Source organism: Papio anubis, chromosome 4 (assembly GCF_008728515.1).
Source record: "Papio anubis isolate 15944 chromosome 4, Panubis1.0, whole genome shotgun sequence".
Taxonomy (NCBI): domain Eukaryota; kingdom Metazoa; phylum Chordata; class Mammalia; order Primates; family Cercopithecidae; genus Papio; species Papio anubis.
The window spans coordinates 33,904,087-33,924,939 of NC_044979.1; the positions used below are offsets into that span (position 1 = coordinate 33,904,087).

General features: G+C 37.5%; 1 long non-coding RNA gene across 13 annotated transcripts in view; it reads right to left on the reverse strand.

Moving 5' to 3' along the window:
* Positions 1 to 20,853, reverse strand: part of LOC116274474 — a 138,086-nt gene that overhangs the window by 27,467 nt on the left and 89,766 nt on the right. For 8 of the 13 annotated variants that reach the window (XR_004183130.1, XR_004183137.1, XR_004183139.1 and 5 more), the window contains 4 exons: positions 15,047 to 15,499; positions 12,991 to 13,097; positions 8,790 to 9,033; positions 8,419 to 8,506 (listed from right to left, as the gene is read on the reverse strand). This is a non-coding gene — a long non-coding RNA (uncharacterized LOC116274474). Of the gene's footprint in view, positions 1 to 3,994; positions 4,065 to 8,418; positions 8,507 to 8,789; positions 9,034 to 12,990; positions 13,098 to 15,046; positions 15,500 to 20,853 lie in introns of those variants that run through there. The other 5 variants (XR_004183135.1, XR_004183138.1, XR_004183129.1 and 2 more) reach the window with 4 other exon arrangements.

The following is a 20,853-nucleotide window of genomic DNA, read 5'->3' on the forward strand; positions in this document are numbered from 1 at the left end:
AGGGGTAAAATAAAGGAACACTTTATACTAGTCAGGGATTATTAACTCCTTTTGTGTGCAGCAAGTTACTCCGGAAAAGACAATACTGATTGTTGTTCTTCAAATATGTGGCAATTTTTAATTCCTTTGTTTTTCTCTGTTTGTAACATGCACTAATGTTGGTGTTGTCTATATACTTAGAATGCCCCCAAGTAACTGAGGTCTCCACAGTAAAATTACACAAAAACAAAAAAGGTATTTCTATTCACCTATGTTATTTTGACCAAAAGAGAATTGTATTTGCAGTTGCTAAAATTTTGGGCAGAAGAATCACATGTAGTTTTATAGGTGGCTCTTTCATCAGAAGTGTCCAGAAGTGTCTTTGAGAAGAGTAAAGAAGAATGTCCCGTTTTAAAAGAACTGACTGAATCTGGTTAGGAAGCCAGGCAAGAAAGAAGCATAATGTCAAGAATGTTCTCATACAATGTTAAGATTTAGGAGATGAAGGGATAAGGAAATCAAAGAAAGCAACTGAGCAACTAAGAATGAGAAGTACTGTGAGAGAAATCACAGAGGCAGAAGCTGAGTGACAGATTGGTCAAGGACAGACAGATCCAGGAAGGTGACATACATTTTGGTATAAACTGATCCTGGAGGACATCATGAAGGTTTAGAACCAAACCCCAAGTCATTAAAAAAAGAAAATATGGGAAGCACTGGTGACTATCAAATCAGCCTACAAGGCATTTTTCAGAGAAGGGAAAAAGCCATTTGACAAGACATTTCTCATAGGCGTCGTCTGAATTTAAAATTTAAAGGTGTAACTAATGGTCAGAGGAAACAGATTATATCAGATTAGAGTCCCTACTTTGGGCCACAGCATCGACTAATCTTGAAAAGATATTGAATTTTTTCTCAACCAAACTAAGAGAGACACCCTTAGTTCCGGATTCTATCATGAGATTAGTTTTAACAATTGAGATAAAACGGAGACAAGTGGTGAGGAGGAGGAAATGAGAAAGAGAAAAGAATTAGAGGGTATAGGGGGATGGGAAGAAAATGAACAGAAAAAATAAAAAGATAGAGTAGAGAGTTGTACTAGTAGGAGTCCTAAAATGTACCATCAATTGCCTTAGTTTACCAGCTTCTGTGTAAGAATACAATGTTACCCAGTTTTCTCAAGAAGAATGCTTCATTCCTCATGACAAACATGATATGTGAAGAATCAAGGAAGAAAGTAGTGATGATAGTAGTGGGGTTTGAAGAGCAGCCATATATTCATAGGAGAGATACTGCCTTTCATGAAGTCAGAAGTGTCAGTCACAAAAGTCACCATGATTTTTCTCCTTTTGCATATAATTGTCCTCTTTGGCTAAAAAAGATAACACTAGAAGTAGTTTTACTATCAGAGAAGGTTTCAAAGTCTTTATTTCTAGAGAAAGTTGCATTTGTATACTACCTTCAAATAGTCAAAACAATTCTTTTTTTTTTTTTTTTTTTTGAGACGGAGTCTCACTGTGTCGCCCAGGCTGGAGGCGTGATCTCGGCTCACTACAAACTCTGCCTCCAGGTTCAAGCAATTCCCTGCCTCAGCCTCCCGAGTAGCTGGGATTATAGGTGCCTGCCACCACGCCTGGCTAATTTTTGCATTTTTACTAGGGGCGGGGGTTTCACCATGTTGACCAGGCTGGTCTTGAACTCCTGACCTCGTGATCCACCTGTCTCGGCCTCCCAAAGTGCTGGAATTACAGGCGTGAGCCACCACACCTGGCTAAAACAATCTTATCTCCATTACCTCACTTCATCCTCAAAGTAACTCTGTGAAATCATTGTGGAAAGTTTTATCATTTGTCCTTTCTTAAAAAATAATTAAACATTTACACAAAAAGTTGTTAAAAGTTAATTGACCTATGAATTATTTAAAAGTGTATTTTAAAATTTCCAGTTATGTGGGAGGTTTTTCTAGATATCTTATTTTGACTAATTCCTGATTAGGTTCTGTTGTGGTCAGAAAATGCACTCCATGTGATTTTGATTCTTTTAAATTTACAGAAATGTGTTATTGTCTTACTTGATGCATGTACCAGGTGAACCTGAAAAGAATGGGTAATTTTTAGTTGCTGGGTCTAGTGGTCAGTGAAAATTAATTAGATTTAAGCCATGTACTGATTTATGTTACCAAAGGAAAACTATTAAAATCTCTTATTAAAACTGTGAAATTGCCTACTTATTCCTTTAATTATATAAAGTTTTGCTTTATTTTTAATATATTTCAAAACTCTGTAATTAGGCATACACACATTCATAATGTTATGTCTTCCTAATACATTGTTGCCTTTATCATTATGAAATAACCCTCTTTATCTCTAATAATACTTTTTGTCTTGGGAACCTTTTTTATATATACTTTAAGTTCTAGGGTACATGTGCACAACGTGCAGGTTTGTTACATATGTATACATGCACCATGTTGGTGTGCTGCATCCACTAACTCATCATTTACATTACGTATATCTCCTAATGCTATCCCTCCCCTCTCCCTCCACCCCATGATAGGCCCCAGTGTGTGACGTTCTCCACCCTGTGTCCAAGTGTTCTCATTGTTCAATTCCCACCTATGAGTGAGAACATGCGGTGTTTGGTTTTCTGTCATTGTGATAGTTTGCTGAGAATGATGGTTTCCAGCTTCATCCACATCCCTACGAAGGACATGAACTCATCTTTTTTTATGACTGCATAGTATTCCATGGTGTATATGTACCACATTTTCTTAATCCAGTCTATCATTGATGGACATTTGAGTTAGTTCCAAGTCTTTGCTATTGTGCATCGTGCTGTAATAAACATACGTGTGCATGTGTCTTTATAGCAGCATGATTTATAATCCTTTGGGTATATACCCAGTAGTAATGGGATGTCTGGGTCAAATGGCATTTCTAGTTCTAGATCCTTGAGGAATCACCACACTGTCTTCCACAATGGTTGAATTAGTTTACAGTCCCACCAACAGTGTAAAAGTGTTCCCATTTCTCCACATCCTTTCCAGCACCTGTTGTTTCCTGACTTCACTCCAGTCTTCTTCTTATTCCATTGTATATGTATCTTTTCTCATCTGTATGCTTTTAAACTACTTATATCTTTATATTTAAGTGTACCTTTCTAGCCAACATATCAGATCTTACATTTTATCCATGTATCAATCTCTGCCTTTTAGCTATTCAGACCAGTGCTATCCAATTCTGTCAAACTCTTAGACTTTCTACTCTTTCATGGACACCTTTTTAAAAAATCAAAAGGTAAGCCTCAGACTAGCAGAATGTATCTGTAATACACATTTCTGAGAGTATGTTAAAAAAGGCCTTACAACTCAATCATAAGACAAAAGACTCCAATCAGAGAAGAAGCAAACAATTTTAATATACACTTACCAAAGAAGATATATGGCAAAAAAGTACATAAAAAGGTGCTTAACATCATTAGTTATTAGAGAAATGCAAATTAAAACTTTAGTGAGATATCACTACACTCTACATACCCACTAGAATGTCCAAAATTAGAAAGATTGACAACATCTAGTGTTGGTACGGGTGTGGAATGATTGGAACCCTCATGTTGCTGATGGGAATGTAAAATGTCATAATCCCTTTGGAAAATAGTTTTGTAATTATTTATATAGTTAAATATAACTCTTACTTACCAAATGTCCTAGTTATTTCATTCTTAGGTATTTCTGCAAGAGAAATGTGATCTTATACTTACACAAATGCTTATATACAAATGTTCATAGAGGCATTATTTATAATAGCTGGAAACTGGAAAATAACCCAAATGTCCATAGACACATTATTGGAAAAAACAAATTGCGACCTATCCATAAAATAGAATACTATACATGATAAAAGGGAATGCACTAGTAATATGCATAACAATGTGAGTGAATCTCAGAAGCATTATGCTGAGTACAAACCTGATTCAGAAGAATACTTCTCCTAAGATGCCATTAATATGACATTCTAGAAAACCAAAGCTATCCAGTGTGACAAAAGGCCTATCAGTGGTTCCTTCTCTAGAGCTAGATGTGACGGCTGAGGAGAGAAGGAAGAGATTGATAGTAGGTGAGCAGGATAGAACTTATGGGTGATGAAATTAGTCTATATATTGATTGTGGTGGCGTGTATATTATTCTAGGTGCATAACTTTACATTTGAATTGGGTACATTTTATGTAATTTATATCACAGCAAAGTTGATTTTTTAAAAAAGCAATAAAAAAAAAAAATAAAGGCTGCAACAGGGGAAACCTGGGGACAAATCTGACATCATCCATCCAATCTATTATTCTCTACATGGTAACTACAGTGATATTTGAAAAATATAAAAATTGGTTTATGTCTAAAATCCATCAATGATTCCTTATTATCCTGAAGATAAAGTCCAAAATTTCAACATATAATAAAAGGGCTTTGGCTCTTTAGTGCTTGAATGTCATTTTTGGAAAATCCGCTGATCCCATCCTAATTCTGCAGATCTACTTTCAGTTCTCTAAACAGTCTAAGCTCTGTTTTGCATACAAGCCACTGTACATCCTATTCAATCCACCCAGAGCTCCTTTCCCTATCTCAAGCCAAGATGAATATTATAGTCTTGCCTACTTAAGCACTGGGCTATGAGGCACTTGAGTAGGTTTTCAAAAATGTTGAATAAATGAAAACATAGATATAGGAGTTTGGAAGTGGCTGAAAACAAACGGGCTGTTTGTTTTTCCAGGAAAAAAAAAGTTACTAGAAACCTTATAATCCCTGGTATGACTTTTAGCATTTCAACCTTTGGGTTCAACCACAAATGTAGTATTTTGAAAAGTAAAACCATTAATATTATAATCTGTCTTTTCATCTAAGGTTTAGGAGTATTTTGCAAGTAAAATCCTGCATAGGAGGAACAGTAGTTCAGAGCCCTGCCTTTTACAAATACTTTTCATTTAGATAGCAGGCACTCCCCTGGAAATAGACTTGGAATGTTCATCTCCTGGGGGTGGAGGGCAGAAAAGCAAGGAGGTTTTTAGGAGAATCTGGATAATTTTAAGGCATTTTATGGTTTATGGAAAACATTCACAGAGCTATCTTTGTAACTGCTAACAGCACTGTGACGTAAATAGCCAAATATTAACCCATTATTGTGTGAGAGAACTCAAAGACCCAAAAAGATGAAGTGGTTATCCTATATACATACTAGAAGACCTAGAACCAGAACACTGGTCTTCTGACTTTTCATAATTTGATTTTACTAAAAATCAAATAGAATGAATTGTATTAGTAATTTTTGGAGAACACTTGTGCTGTCCATGAAACTTTGAATCATTTAGCATATGGTTTCCTGGAAAGAGATTGCCCAATCCCATTCTAGAGAAGTCAAAAAGACAGGAAGATGGGAGTGATATATGCCTCCCTCCTTACTGGTTGGCTTGCTATGGACAAGTCCCTAATACTCCCTAAATATCAACTTCTTCCTAAGTTCAATAGGGAAAATAATAGCAAGGATGCCATAGTGTCATTGTGAGAATTCTTGTAATTAATGTATGTAAATCAACTGTTACAGTGCACATTGCATAGTAATCACTCACATTACAATTAGTTGTTTTAATTATAATTGCCTGGGGAGGAAGTCAGCGACAGAGACCTCTGCAGAACACTGAGCATGAGAAGAAGCTGTAGAAAATAAGGATCATTTTCTATCCTCACATATTAATGCCTTGGTCACTAGGTGTGATCAATAGTTCTACAGGTGATGAAACCTCAATCAGATAGGAGAGCTGCAGTGGAAGAAAACTCCTGGCAGGACATCACTGTGAATGTAGAAATGGAGCTCAAAGGGTTTTACGGAAGGAGATAATTCTGACCTGAAACAATCAGCACTTTTGTGGATAGCTTTTGCAATGTTTTCATGTGTTCTCACTATCTAAATGCTCCCAAAGATTGTCAACATTTCATTGTTATTTTCTTTCTTGCACAAATAATTTATGACCATTGTAGAAAAAATATACGTAGAAAGATAGTCTCTTAATACCCTCATCTGGATATAGAATTAATATTTGGGGTTCCATTATTTCTCTTTCTTGTTCATTGCTAAGTTCCACATGGCCTCCAAAAGGAATGTGTAGAAACAATCACTAACGTGATAGTATTAAGAGGTGGGACCTTTAGCTGATGATTAAGTCATGAGGGCAGTCCCCTCATGAATGGGATTAGCCACCTTCTAAAAGGGCTAGAGTAAACTAGGTAGGCCCCCTTTTTGTGTGCTGACACCTTATGCCATATGAGGAAACAGCAAGAAGGCCCTCACTAGGAACCAAATTCTGTGCCTTGATCTTAGACTTTCCATCTCCAAAACTGTAAGAAATAAATTCTGCCATTTATAAATTATTCAGTCTCAGGTATTTTGTTGTAACATCACAAACAGATTAAGACACTCATATATCTTAAAAATAGATTCACCAATGACTTCTTATCATCATTAAATTCGAAGACTATTCTTTGCTTCTTTTCTCACTCTAAAATTTTATTACATGGTAACCCTCCCCTCATTCTTGATTATTGTTGGAAACCACTGTGGCCAAATCCCCTGACCTTTGTAAGAAGATTCTGTTTGTCCTGTCTCTAGGTTCTCCTCATTCCAATCAGCCTGAACACCTAGCCAGAGTCACTGGAAAATATAATTCTAATCACTTAATACCCTGCTTAAAACCCACAGTGACCAAGAAAAACCCTTGCTCTTTAGCATGGCATACCAGGCCCTTACCCTCTAGTCTCAGCTGACTTTGTTACCCTGTTTTCCATTAGTCTCTTTCACATATCTTATGTCCCAGAAAGATCAGACTCCTAGCTATTCCCTACGTGCTCTACACATGCTCCTACTCCAGGCACTTTTCTCATAATATTTTTTTCCATTCAAATATTGATTTACTCCACAATCATATGTTAAAGTATCATCCACCTTTCATGGTTCAAACTAACAATATCTTCTCTATGAGGACCATAAGGCTCTCATTTAGTTATTTAATCATTTCACAATTTTAATGTATGTATTTGCATATATAAAATACATTTTCTGCCTCTTCATTGCACCCCACTCAGTTCTGCTCCTCACTTCTTCTTATTGACATTTTATCTCAAAAATATTTCCATACAACAACATAGAAATCTTTCCAATTATTACCTTTTGCTTTTTTTATTTGGGAAAATTTAAAACTTAGTATATAGGAAAATTAACCCCCATATAACCTCCACTCAGTTTGCACTATTATTGATAATTTGCCAATTTTAAAACCTATTCTACATTAAAAGTATATCATTTTATTAGTAGATATTTCCATGTACACTCTTTATTATTATTATTTTTCATGTATTACAGGTACTCTGATATAAAGTCATGAGCCATAATTCATTTTACCAGTCCTCCATTGATAGGTATGTATGTTGTTTCCACAGTACAATTTTTAAAAAATAAATGGAATCACTTAGAAAGTATTATCTTCCTTTTGTTTTTGCATGGCATATTCTTGCCAACTATCTGCAGAACTTTTCCCATTCTGTGTTGCATGGCAAGTAATTAACATATATTTGGATACACTGAGGAAAGTGAAGTTTGTTTACATGTGAATCCTCTAAAATGCACGGTAAGTCTGGGTGCAGTGGCTCGTGCCTGTAATCCCTGCATTTTGGGAGGCTGAGATGGGCAGATGACTCGAGCCCAGGATTTTGAGACTAGCTCGGTCAACATGGCAAACCCCCGTCTCCACAAAAAATACAAAAACTAGCCAGGTGTGGTGACACACACCTATAGTCTCAACTACTTAGGAGACTGAGGTGGATGGATTGCTTGAGCCCAGGAGGTCAAGGCTGCAGTGAGCTAAGGTCATGCCACTGCACTCTAGCCTGGGTGACAGAATGAGACCTTGTCAAAAAAAAAAAGAAGAAGAAGAAAGAAGAAGAAAGAAGAAGAAGAAGAAGAAGAAGAAGAAGAAGAAGAAGAAGAAGAAGAAGAAGAAGAAGAAGAAGAGGAGGAGAAAAGGATAAATAAAGAAAATGCACAGTAAATTGTTCATTATCAAGATTCATTAATTAAACATTTGCTCAATGAGTGAATTATCTCTGACTTGAGCTAGTGTGGAATTAGTCATTAAACTTTGTCTATGAATTTCATTATCAGAATGTTTTCATGTCGACATGCTTTCTAATAAAGAAAAAGAGCAAAGTTTACATTTTAATATTGATTTTGTCTGCTTTACTGTAGTAGGTCCAGAAAGAAAGTATATAAAAGATAGAAGTCATTGGAGAAGAGTTCTCTGCTTTATTTCACCGGTGATATCAGTGATAATTATGCAAAAGATGTGTTGATGAGAATCAGTCTTCACAGTGATATCCTCAAAGCCCTGTTTCATCATAGCCGTATAGATGTTCTATAAAGAGGTACCAGTTGTGCAACAAGGAATGTGTCTCTCTATTAACATAACCATTCTCCACTAGCATAACCTGAGATAAATTAAAAGGGCATTAGACTAAAACTTCATTGGGAAGAATTTTCATGGAATCGTCATATGGAAGAATTTCATAGAATTTTCATTTCAACATGTTTTCAAGTCTGTAGGCTTTGTACTATTAATATATTATTTTATTAATTCCCATGTGGGATTTTGAGCCATGAACGGATGAGACCATTAAAACATAGTCTGAACCTCGGAGCATAGAAATATTTAATATAAGGGTTATGCCAGCAGTAATCAATAACCATGTTTAATATTGAAAATACTCTAACCTGAAGTCGCAGAGTTTTCTCAAATTCCTCAGGGGATAAGTTGAGAATACAGGACAGTAAAATAAATGTTGTTCTAATATCCTAATATCTGACAATTCCTCTATCATTCCTCTTTCTTCATTACAGCAAGAGATTGACGAAATAACACATGTCCTGACTCTTACTTCTCTCTTCATCCCTGCGGGCTTTCTATATTGATGAAATTGCTGTGGAATAAGCAGGAGCTTTGTGTATCAAGGACTATCTGGGATAGAAGAGGGAGAGCCGTCTCAATATATATCACACTAAATAAAAGATGTTCTTCTTGAGAAACATTTTTAGAAGCTCAATAAAAGAAATCATTATGAACTAAGGATAATTTTGATAGAAAGTGACTTTTCTTGCAGTCTTTTAGTCTCCCCATATAAATTACCCTATGACTACATATGCATTTATTTAATCAAAATGAACTTCTTAATAAAGAGCCCCTTTGGCTATATTGGCTGACATTTTCTAAATCCTTAAGAACTGACATTTTATTCCATCAAGGATAAAATAAATAAATGATTAAATTATTTTAAGGTCACAGAATAGAATTTAGGCATTTGGATTAAAATTATGCTGTTAAAATCTTGCGTGTCATGAAAAAAATTTAAAAGCAAAAGCAATATTATAAAGTACTACAACGTTAATAATTCAGTATCTTAATTTATCTTTACTTCTAGAAGCTTTGGATTTTAATTAAGATGATGTTTATGAATGTTAGAAAAAGAAAAACAACAACAACCTCTGATATAATCATGATCATTTATATCTCCCAATAGCCCATCTGGCCAGAAAATAAAATAATGGCAGAATCTACAAGGCAGTGTGTAGGGCTGCTCCATGCTAAGCTTAGTATGGTTGAATCTATTATGGGTCATAAGCCAAATAAATACAAAAGCTGACTGAAGCCTCTTTTGTCTAAAATGGGTTAGGATTAATTTTCTTAATATGCCAGTTTTTGAATGAATATTTCATAAAAGTTCAAAAGGTTCATGTACATATTTGCAATCAAGGAAATATAAGGTAAAAGATAATGTTTTATTCACCAATGAGATGGAAAAGAAACTCAAAAGAATGAAGACACCTGATTTTGCCAAGTGTAGAAAAGAGTATTGTCAGATACCTTTGGTAAATAGACCTTTACGCCTTTGGTGGTGGAGTAAATTTATATGGCTCATTTGACATTTTAAAAATATACATACATGTAAAATGTGTTCCATATAAATAAGCAATTCAATCACTGTAACTTTGTTTTATTAAAATATATGTTAAAACAATAGTCATGATAATAACTAATACTGATTGAGTGTTCAGGTATGTGCCAGCATTGATTTACCTGCTTTATACACATCATCTCCTTCAAGAAACTGAGGTTCAGAGTGATTTCCTAACTTGCCTGAGGATACACAGTAGAGGAACCAGGATTGCAACACCGAACCCAGTGTTCTTAACCATTACATCTCTTGCTTCCTGTAGAGCCACCTATATTGCCCTCTATGGGTACAGAGTGTTGCTCATTGTAGCCACTATTTGCAGTAGCAGAAAACTGGAGCCAAATTATCTACCAACAGGAAAGTTATATTACATTATAAAGTAAAGTATAAAATTATAGTATGATTTATGTACTTCTAACACTTAAACTATGTTGGTTCAAACTTTCATCTATGGCAAACCTATAGATGTACTCAAAATATACAACAAAAAATTTGTGTGCGTGCTTTAGGTGCCAAGGGTTGTGCTAATCTTATTTTTCAGTGCTTGACACGTTATTATCATTGGTCTTCACAAGCCTCCATTTTTGTTTTGCTCATTTGTATTCTTTTCTCTTCCCTATCCCCACCTCTGTTTACTCTTTTCTTTCAATGTGTTTGTTGAATAGACGACAGTTGGTTTATTCTTGTAGGACATGAGCAGTGGTTTGTATGCACATTGAAAAGTACACAAAAGTACTGTGTTATATGTCTTGTGATTTCTTCTTTGTTCATCTAGCAATATATTTTAAGAGCTATTAAATTTGCTGCATATACAACTAGTCTATCATTTCTACTGATGCATTGTACTCCAAAGTGGACCATTACACATCTTACCATCTACTGCTCTTGTGGTGGAACCAGTGGCAATTTCCTGCCAACAAAAACAACATTGTGATAAGGTATCTTATATGTGTCTTCTTGTGGGCGCCCTGGGCCTTTTTCTTTTTGGACAGGGGAGGGAATCTATATATAGGAGCAAAACTGTTCAGCCTCATAGACTAGGTATAAACTTATTGGACTAAGGGCAGACATTTCTGCAGAACTGCACCTGTATTCACCTTCAGCACATGAGTATTCCTACGGCCCTATATCCCTGCCCAGATCTGGTATTATCTAATGTTCTCCTTATTGTCAGACTAATAGAAGTGACATGATGCCTCATTGTTGTCTTAGTTTCATTCTGAAAAACAAATTAAACATATCTAAACTTAAATGTTAAAATAGGACATTTGGCAGCATAAGAAAGAAAAGGGGAAACCCATGCCAGAGCTGGCAGTCTGTTGGTCCATCATAAATTGGACACATATATAGGCGCACCTGCATGGAATTATAAATCTTGAGTTTCATGAGCTGAAATGAAAAGTCCCATATCTGATTTGAGACCCTGTGTTCTATTTTGAGTTCTTCTAGAAATAGGATGTAAAACAATAGTTCAAGTACAAACAGTGTAAGTAATACCAATAGGAAAGAGAAAAATTGACACAGGAATGGAAGGGAGGCAATTTACGATGCATTTTTTAGCCAGTATTTACAATGGACAACTGGCAATAAAATAGGTAAATAGATACCTTAGAACTATCCCACCCAAAGTGCCAGGTAGTTGCAAAACGTACTCATAAACTCCAAAGAGTGGCTGATTGAGAGCTGCTCTTAGGGGTGCTAATTCTTCCTCACTTTAGGGCCTGCTGTGTGATGGGCGCAGAGATGCGGATAAAGACACTGAAGTCCACTAGAGCCCAAGACTGGAGATAGATGAAGCGCTGATAGAATCTGTGAGAGCCCACTCCTTGTACCAGTCTGATTTACTTGACCCCGCATTAAATTTATTCCAGTCTATCACTGCTTTTTCAAGGTGCTGTCCAGTTACAATTTTTCAAAATAAACTTATAACAAATTTAGTGGGAAAAGTGACAGTCCTGAGGCCAACAGTGATATGCATTACCTTCCGTTTCTCTCATTCTTTCTATAATAGATTCCACTAACTCTTGGATGGCACTGCTGCTGGTGAGAACTGTCAGCCCAGTGATATTACCCAGACCTTCATGCCTGTTGGTTTTTGTTCTTGTCAGGCCATTGCTATTGCAGTGGCCCCTTTATGATTATTCCTGGAAATGGAAGCAACAAAGTCTTCTGAGTTCCAGACATATGCCTTTCTACTGGCATAACAAACATCAACCCTACCTCCTCATGATAATTTGTGTTGATTAGTTCTGCCAATATGGTAGTAGCTTCTTCCTTTTCCTGTTCGCCTGGTGTGATGAAGAGCTCAAAATGACAGGCAGGAGCTTTAAACCTTAGGTTTAGTAAAATAGTTACTGTATCTTCTGGTAGAAACATCCCTCCTCTGGGAAAAAGGATCCCTAATGGAGCCTGAACTTGTGGAGAGGAGACAGGAAACAAAAGTTCACCAAGCGAGCAGGCTCCTTTCTATGCCCATGTTTGGTTCCTAGATTCATGTACTAAGTATCATATGATTAACATTGGTTAAAAGCATAAACCTCAGAAACATGATTTCTCTCCCTCCAATCCCCCTTTTCTACCAAAGAGAAAATAGAGTAAGATGAATTTGTGTGCAAAATAAATGTCAGGCTTGTTATACTTGGCCTTATTATTTTCATAAAGTATAGAGAGAATTGATTGGCCATACAGGCTCTCTTTAAATTGGTTTTGCTGGAACATTACCTGAAACTATGTTATTCTAGCCAAAGCATTGGTAAAACAACCAGCATCTCCGATTGTTTCCCATTTCAAAAGAAAATAGATTATTACTGAACATAAATGCCAATTACTATATTACCATAAAATAAGAATACTAATGAATAGCTTTTGAACTTTGGAGAACTTGAGTACGGGAAAAGGTAAATTCTGCTAAAAACAAACCATACTGTCAGAATAGCAGCTTTCCAAACATGTTGTTTGTTCACCTTGGAACTGCCATCCACAAACCAAGTAGGTGTTTGTCAGTCAGGTGACAGCTGTTTATTGGGCATTGTAGAGTCCAGAAGCTCCTCACACAGTTCCAGAGTCAGTCCTAGGACAAAAGAGGCTCCATGCTTGTGAATGTCTCCTTCTTGCATCCCCAAGTAGTGTGATCCTATATAACCATTTCTGTTTTATTATGGAACTCTGGATATTTCTTCTGAACACTGCTATTAGAGTATTTCTCTGACATCTCCCCAGACAGCCTGAGTATTTCAGATACCAAGATCAATTCAAGTCCCTCAGTCATAGGGGTAAGTTCAGTTAAAGTCCCATAACCAAGCAGTAAATGCCCCTCAAGCAGAAATTCTCTAGTCCAAAGTCCCAAGAGTTGTTGGGAGGTGTTCACAGGTCTAAGCCCCAGTAAATGCTCCCAAAGTGCTGTCAGGTGGAGAATCTTTTCCTACTATCACCTCCACTTCTACTCTACACTCTGTGGGCTCAGGCAGTCTTACTGTTTCCCATATAGCATATCCAATTAATATTGCCTGAAGGGCAGATTTGCAGGCCTTCTGTTTTACAGTTCTAGGAAGGGGAAATATCACACTAGTTACTAGATTCCATCCCTGACCTTAGCTTTTGAGTGCAGATTGAATCACGAATTATTTCTTGGCTACAATATGCCTCTAAAAAAGAATCGGGTTATAATTTTCTTCATGATATTTTGAGTTGGCACCCTAATGAGATAGGTTTCTTTTTCCATTCTGACACACAGATTCTCTTTTGAATGTCAAATTATTAATGCTATTTATTTCTTGTTGTTTTACTTCTTCTGAGAAAACTAGAATCATGGTGATATGATTAGGCTTTGTGTCCCCACCCAAATATCATCTTGAATTGTAATCCCCATAACCCCCATAATCCCCACGTATCAAGGGAGAGACCAGGTGTAGGGAATTGGATCATGGGGGCGGTTTTCCCTTGTTGTTCTTGTAATAATGAGTGATTTCTCATGAGATCTAATGGTTTTATAAGGGGCTCTTCCCCCTTGGCTCAGCACTTCTTCCTTCCGCCTTGTAAAGAAGATACACTGCTTCCCCTTAAACTTTCTTCATGAATGTAAGTTTCCTGAGGCCTCCCCAGTCATACTGAACTGTGAGTCAATTAAACCTCTTTCCTTTATAAATTACCCAGTCTTTGGCAGTTCTTTATTAGAAACAATACGAAAACAGACTAATACACATGATATTCTGCAGACTAGAGATGATTAGGCAAGGCCTGCAAATCTCTCTCATTTGGAATCGCATGGTGTCTGGTCTGTTTTCTTTCTACCACCCTGTTGCAAAAACTATATAGGCACCCTCCCTCTAGGTCCAGGGAGAATTGCAGAAGGGGTTGGTGCCTGAGATTGTAAGGAGTAGTTTTGAGGAATACAGTTAGTTCAGATCCTCCAAGTCAAGAATAGGCACACAGGTGCTTACACAGCTGCCAGTAAATGGAAGGACTTTGACTCCTGGGCCATTGTGTAGTCCCTTTCCATTTCATTTTCACCATAAAATGTTTCCTGCTTTCCAAAGATTTTAAAAGAGAATTAACAAGAGGATATCAAGATACCTGGTGATAGAGCCTTTTGGTGGATAGAGCCTCTGGCAGATCTTGACCAAAAGGGGAAGAATGTAAACTAAATGTAAAATTCTAAACCCCCCAACTGACTGAACAGTCCATCTCTTGGCCAAGGAGGCCCCAGAGTAAACCTGAAAACTGAGTTCTCAGCCATGACAGGATGTGGAGGTCAGACTCACCTCGTTATATTCCCTCTCTCATTAACCATGATTTGGTTTTCTTCTGTAAGCGCTAAACAGAAACTACCCTTTTCAAAAAACTCCACCAGTAATATCCACCAATCCCTTGGTGCTGCCCATCCTTTTTTACCTGTTAAGAGACCAACAACCATGGAGTAGTTCTGGCCAGTCTATGGAAAAAGTGCACTAAGGGTTTTCGTGTCACCTGCCTCACCTTTGGATGTCAGAGGGACAAAAACTCCACCCTTGAATTACCCACCTTTTTTGTTGAAGATGGAGAAGCATCAAGCACAATTGTGCATGGGCACATTTCTCCTTTCATAAATATTCATTATGCCTCCTATAGCTTATTAAGTACATATATTCAGCCATCCTGCTCAGCATAAATTCCTGCTGCCTTTTTCCCTCCCTGGAAGTGTTTTCTTCTTGCTTCTGGCTGGAGACTATGCCTCCTAGCCTGTCTGAATGGCCGCTCTGCAGAGTACAATGCTTTATGAGAAGTCAAACTCTTTTAGGAGAAAAATTATACATGACCACATCCTGAAGAACAGTGCTCTAGCTCATAGGCTTTCATGGGTGTCATCTCCAAGCTGGTCCCTTTGCTGCTCCATCAAAAGGCCATTTCATCTACTCTGAATCTGGCAGCTCCTGGGTGATGCAGTTTATGGTAGAGTCAATGCATCTCATTGTTACTTGCTCATTGCTGCACCTGCTTCAGAGTAAATGAGCTGTTTTAGTATATGGCAATATTATATGGGATTGCATGATGATAAATATGATATTCTATGACTATAAACAGCACACTAGTAAAAATTAAGTATTAGTTCACAAAGTCTCAAACTATCAAAAAATCAATATAGTATACACTGTTTTCTGAACACAATGCAGTAAAACTAGAAACAAGTAACAAAAGAACAAAAATATTATGCATTTGAAAAATGGAAAACATACTTAAAATCATTTATGTGCCAAAGAATTAGTCATAATAGATATTATGAAATAATTAGAACACAAGGCAACAGAAGTAGTATATATGTGGAATGCCATAAAATAATACATAGAAAAATTTCCTGAAATGCTGACAGGGAAAAAAGAGAAAAATCAACATGTTAAGTCAAGCTATTAACCAAATCTAAGAGCTAAACAACTCAAAATAGTAAATCTAGAGAAGGTAGAATGAATGTAATATTAATTAATAAAATAAGAATAGCACTTAAAAAAACTAAAGAAATTGTAGAATCATCAGAATCAAATATTCTTTCTTTGAGAAGACTAATGAAATACCTAATTTGCTCACATTATTGATCAAGAAAAAAATGGGTCCATAACTACAAATAGAGAAATTTATAATTAACTATAGTCCAAACATAATAAATGTTAAACAATGGATAAAATATGTCAAAACAACAAAATTGATTCAAGAAGACATAGAGTGATATTTCTAATCAAATCATAAATTTTCAGAAAACTAGAAGTGAAAGATAGCTTCCTTCACTTGATGATGGATTCTTACTAAAAACCTACAACAAAAATATCCATTAGGAGTATTTCCTTTAGTGTAAGGGGTCATAACCAGATTCCTTCGATCATTGTTCTATTTAACACTTTATTGAAACTTATTGACACAACATTGGATTAGGAAAAGAATAAGAGACATATAAATTTGAAAGGAACATATAAAGTCATTACTCACAGACAAAAAAATTATCAACATAGAAAATTCTAAAAGAATCTATTGACACATTGTGAAAATTATAGTCCCACAAATTTGCAGTATTTGAGATTCATCTATAAAAATCACTTTCCTATACAGGAGCAACAGCTAATTATAAACTGTAATTTAAAAAAATAGATCCTTATTCACATTAGAACAAAACATATAAGAGAAAAAGGGTTTTAAATAATGGAGTAACTACTTTATTAGTGATTGTATTTCTTCTACAATTTAGTCTATAAACTAAATATACTTTATTTTAATTTTCAATCGGAAACTTTTTAAGATGAGAAGCTTATCCTAACACTCACATGGAAGAGGAAAGAGTGAAAGTGGTTAAGAACATTTTGGAAATGAAGAATGGGATGAGTATAGGCTCATACTACTACATATGTTGAATTTTTATATAGTTATGGTAATTTAACCTGTGTGGTAAATGCAAATGAACCAGTGGAACAGAACAGTAATTTAGGAGCTTTGCATAGAAAACTTTAACATCATTATTAATCAATGAGAGAAAAGTTCGAAAAATTTATTTACATTAAAACTTTCTATATCAACAATAGCAGAATAAAAGAAGTAAAAAGGCATGGGTGAAAAAATCTGTGATACAAAATTAGTAGCTAAAATATACAAATATTTTTACATGTCAATAAAAATGACAACTATCCAAAAAAGGAAAATTGTTAAAGCCTGTGAATGAGCAATTCACAGAAAAAGAAGCCTGAACAACCCTGTAGAGGATTGCATTACTGGCCAAATTTTTTAGTCCTCCCTGTATCTAAACCCTTTTCCATATGACTTTGCAGTTCCTCCCACTAAATGGAAAGAATCTATTTTCTCACCCTTTGACTTAGGATTGGTCATTTGCTTTGGCCAAAAGAGTGTGGCAAAAGTGAGTACATGCTAGTTCCAAGACGAAGCCATAAGAAATTGTGCAAGTATCAGCCTTAAGAGATCTTTCATGTTGCTGACTTGTGCCTCTGAATGACCACACAGGCCCAATTAATTAATTGAGCAACTGAATAAATAAGCACAAGTCCAAGCTTCAGCAGGAAGACAAGCCCAGCTGAGTTGTCCTGCTGAGCCCAGTCTAGATCAGCTGACTGCCAGCCAAACAACAGACTGAGAATGATTGATCAATAAGAGTAGTTTTAAGCCACTGAATTGTGGATGACTTGTGATGTAGCATTAGTAGGGTGAGAGCTAACTGACACAATCGTCAGCTGTACTAGTAGCTAAGGGAAGTCACGCTAACAAGAGAGGAAACTCATATTCATAAATGGCAATGATTTAAAGTCTGATAATTGATAGGATACAGGGAAACAAGAATTTTCACATGTTTGCCGGAAATATGAATTAATTAATACATTTGAAATACAATTAGGTAGTATCTGATAAATTGAAGCCATTTATACCCTGTGACCAACGGTTCTATGATTAAGTATTACAAACACTGGTTTATGTTGGCAAGGAGAAACAAGGATATTCATCACAGCATTGCTTGTATCAGTAAAAAACTGAACATAAAATAAACTTCTTATTTTAAGAAAGAAATTGATAAATCGTGGTACATTTATAAAATGGAGTAGGGGGCGGAGCAAGATGGCCGAATAGGAACAGCTCCAGTCTCCAACTCCCAGCACCAGCGACACAGAAGACCGGTGATTTCTGCATTTTCAACTGAGGTACTGGGTCTCACTGGGAGTGCCGGACGATCCACAGAGCACAGCCACGGTCTCACCCAGCCAGGAAGCAGGCTGCATGGTGCACCACCCCGGGTGCCTGGGTGTAAAGGAATCCCTTCCAGCCAGGGGAAACCCATGACACACAACACCGGGCAACCGGTAACTCCTAATCCCCAATGAAGCTGCTTTCAAGCAAACACACCAGGATCATCATATCCCACACCCTGCCTGGGAGGGTCCCAGACATCTTGGTGCTCCCCCTGGCCACAGCAGCACAGCAGTCTGTGATCTACCGGCAAGGCAGCAGCGAAAGCTGGGGAGGTCAGCCATTGCTGGGAGGCTGGGCTGGGTGAACAGCGCTGGGAAGCTCCAACCTGGGTGGAGCTCACAGCAGCTCAAGGAAACCTGCCTGTCTCTGTAGACTCCACCTCTGGGGACAGGGGCACAGCTACAACAACAACAATGTAAACAAATGCAAAAATGCAGAAACCCTAATTCTAAACCACTCTGGTCCTAATGGTGCCAGCAGTAGAGGGATCTCCCAACACGGAGGCTGTGATCTGAGAGTGACAGACTGCCTGCTCAAGTGGGTCCCTGACCCTGAGTAGCCTAACTGGGAGACATCCCCCACTAGGGCAGCCCTGATGCCCCACTGGTGTGGAGGCACCCCAGAGAAGTCAGCAAGAATCAGACAGGCCACCCTGTTCAGAAATACTCACTGCACCTCTGCTGCTGATACCCCAGGCAGGCCCTGGAGTGGGACTCTCTGCCAATCTCCAACAGACTCCAGCTGAGGGTCAGTCCTGACTGTTAGAAGGAAAACATCAAACAGGCTAATAACCACAACAAAACCCAACGGGGCATATCACCAACATCAAGTATCTATGGCATAAAACCCCACGCATGTGTTTTGTGCAAGCCACCAAAAATAAGTGAGCACATCTCCCCCGCAAAGGAGCCGCGAGCGCCCAGCAACGGATCAAAGCTGGACGGAGAAATGACTTTCACTTAGATGAGAAGAAGCCAGTCCATCAAATTTCTCAGAGCTGGGGAGGAATTTCACGACCCAGCGCAGCGAAACCAAAACTTCTGCGCGAAAGAACGACGGCCAGGAGTAATTAATGCAGGCCCGCAAACGAAACGGAAAGAGATGAAACCATGACACTCCAGGAAATACGGAGAAATGGAATGCTTCAGCAACCAACACCCAATCAACTGGAAAGAGGCCCACATTGAGGATCAAATGAATGAAATGAAGGAAGAGAAAACCAAAAGAAAAAAGAAGAAAAAAGAAATGAACAAAGCCTGCAAGAAGCATGGATGGCAAAGAACAACCACCGATTGGGGTGCCTGAAAGGGTGGGGGAAATGGAACCATGGAAAAACACTTCAGGACATCATCCAGGAGAACTTCCCCAACCTAGTAGGGGCAGGCCAACATTCAAATCCAGGAAATACAGAGAACACCACAAAGATAATTTCTAGAATATAAACCTAACACATAATTGCCAGATTCAACACCAAAGTTGAAATGAAGGAAAAATCTTAAGGGCAGCCATAGAGAGAAAGGCCTGGTTACACGCATTAAAGCAAAACATCAGACTCATGACCCCGCGAAACCTACAAGCCAGAAGAGAGTGGGGCCAATATTCAACATTCCCAAAGAAAAAAGAATTTTAAACCCAGAATTCATCCAGCCAAACTAAGTTTCCATAAGTGAAGGAGAAATAAAAATCCTTTACAGATAAGCAAAGAGATTTTGTCACCACCAGGCCTACCTACAAGAGGACCCTGAAGGAAGCACTCAAATATGGAAAGGAACAACCAGTACCCAGCCACAAAACATGCCAAATGCGGTAATCACCTAGGCTGGGGAAGAAACTGCATCAACTAATCTGCAAATAAATCCAGTTAATAATTACTGGCAGGAACTACACATAAATAATCTTAACCTTAAATGTAAAATGACCAAATGCTCCAAATGAAAAGAGACACAGACTGGCAAACTGGATAAAGAGCCAAGACCCACCGCCCTTGTTGTATTCAGAGACTCAACTTCTACACGAGAGACATAAGCATGAACAAACAGCGATGATGCAAGATTTACCAAGCAAATGTGGAGAACAAAAAGCAGGGCTGCAATACTAGTCTCTGATAAAACAGACTTTAAACCATCATCAAAGATCAAAAGAGCCAAAGAAGGCCATTACACGGTCAGGCATCAATCAACGGTTCCAGCAGTGTTCAATACAGAGCACCCAGATTCATAAAGCAAGTCTTAGAGACTTGGCTAAAGAGACTCCAGACCCATGTCACCGGTATCAAACACCACCGTCATTACGTGACCAACACGGAAAGCAACAAAAGCAAGATATCCAGGAACTCATCTCTGCAGCAAGTTTTCAAGACCCATTAGACACTGAGAACCTCCGTTCTCAAATCAAATGAATATGATTCTCAAAATCATCAAAATACCCACCAATCACAATTAAAGTGCCACCTCAGCAAATGTACACAAGAACAGAAATTATAAATAAACTGTCTCTGTAATCTACAGTGCAACTAAACTAGAACTCTGAAATGTACGAAACTAACTTCAAAACCACTAACCATAATGTTCGGCAAACAACCCTGAATACCGCATAAACGAAATGAAGGTAGAAAT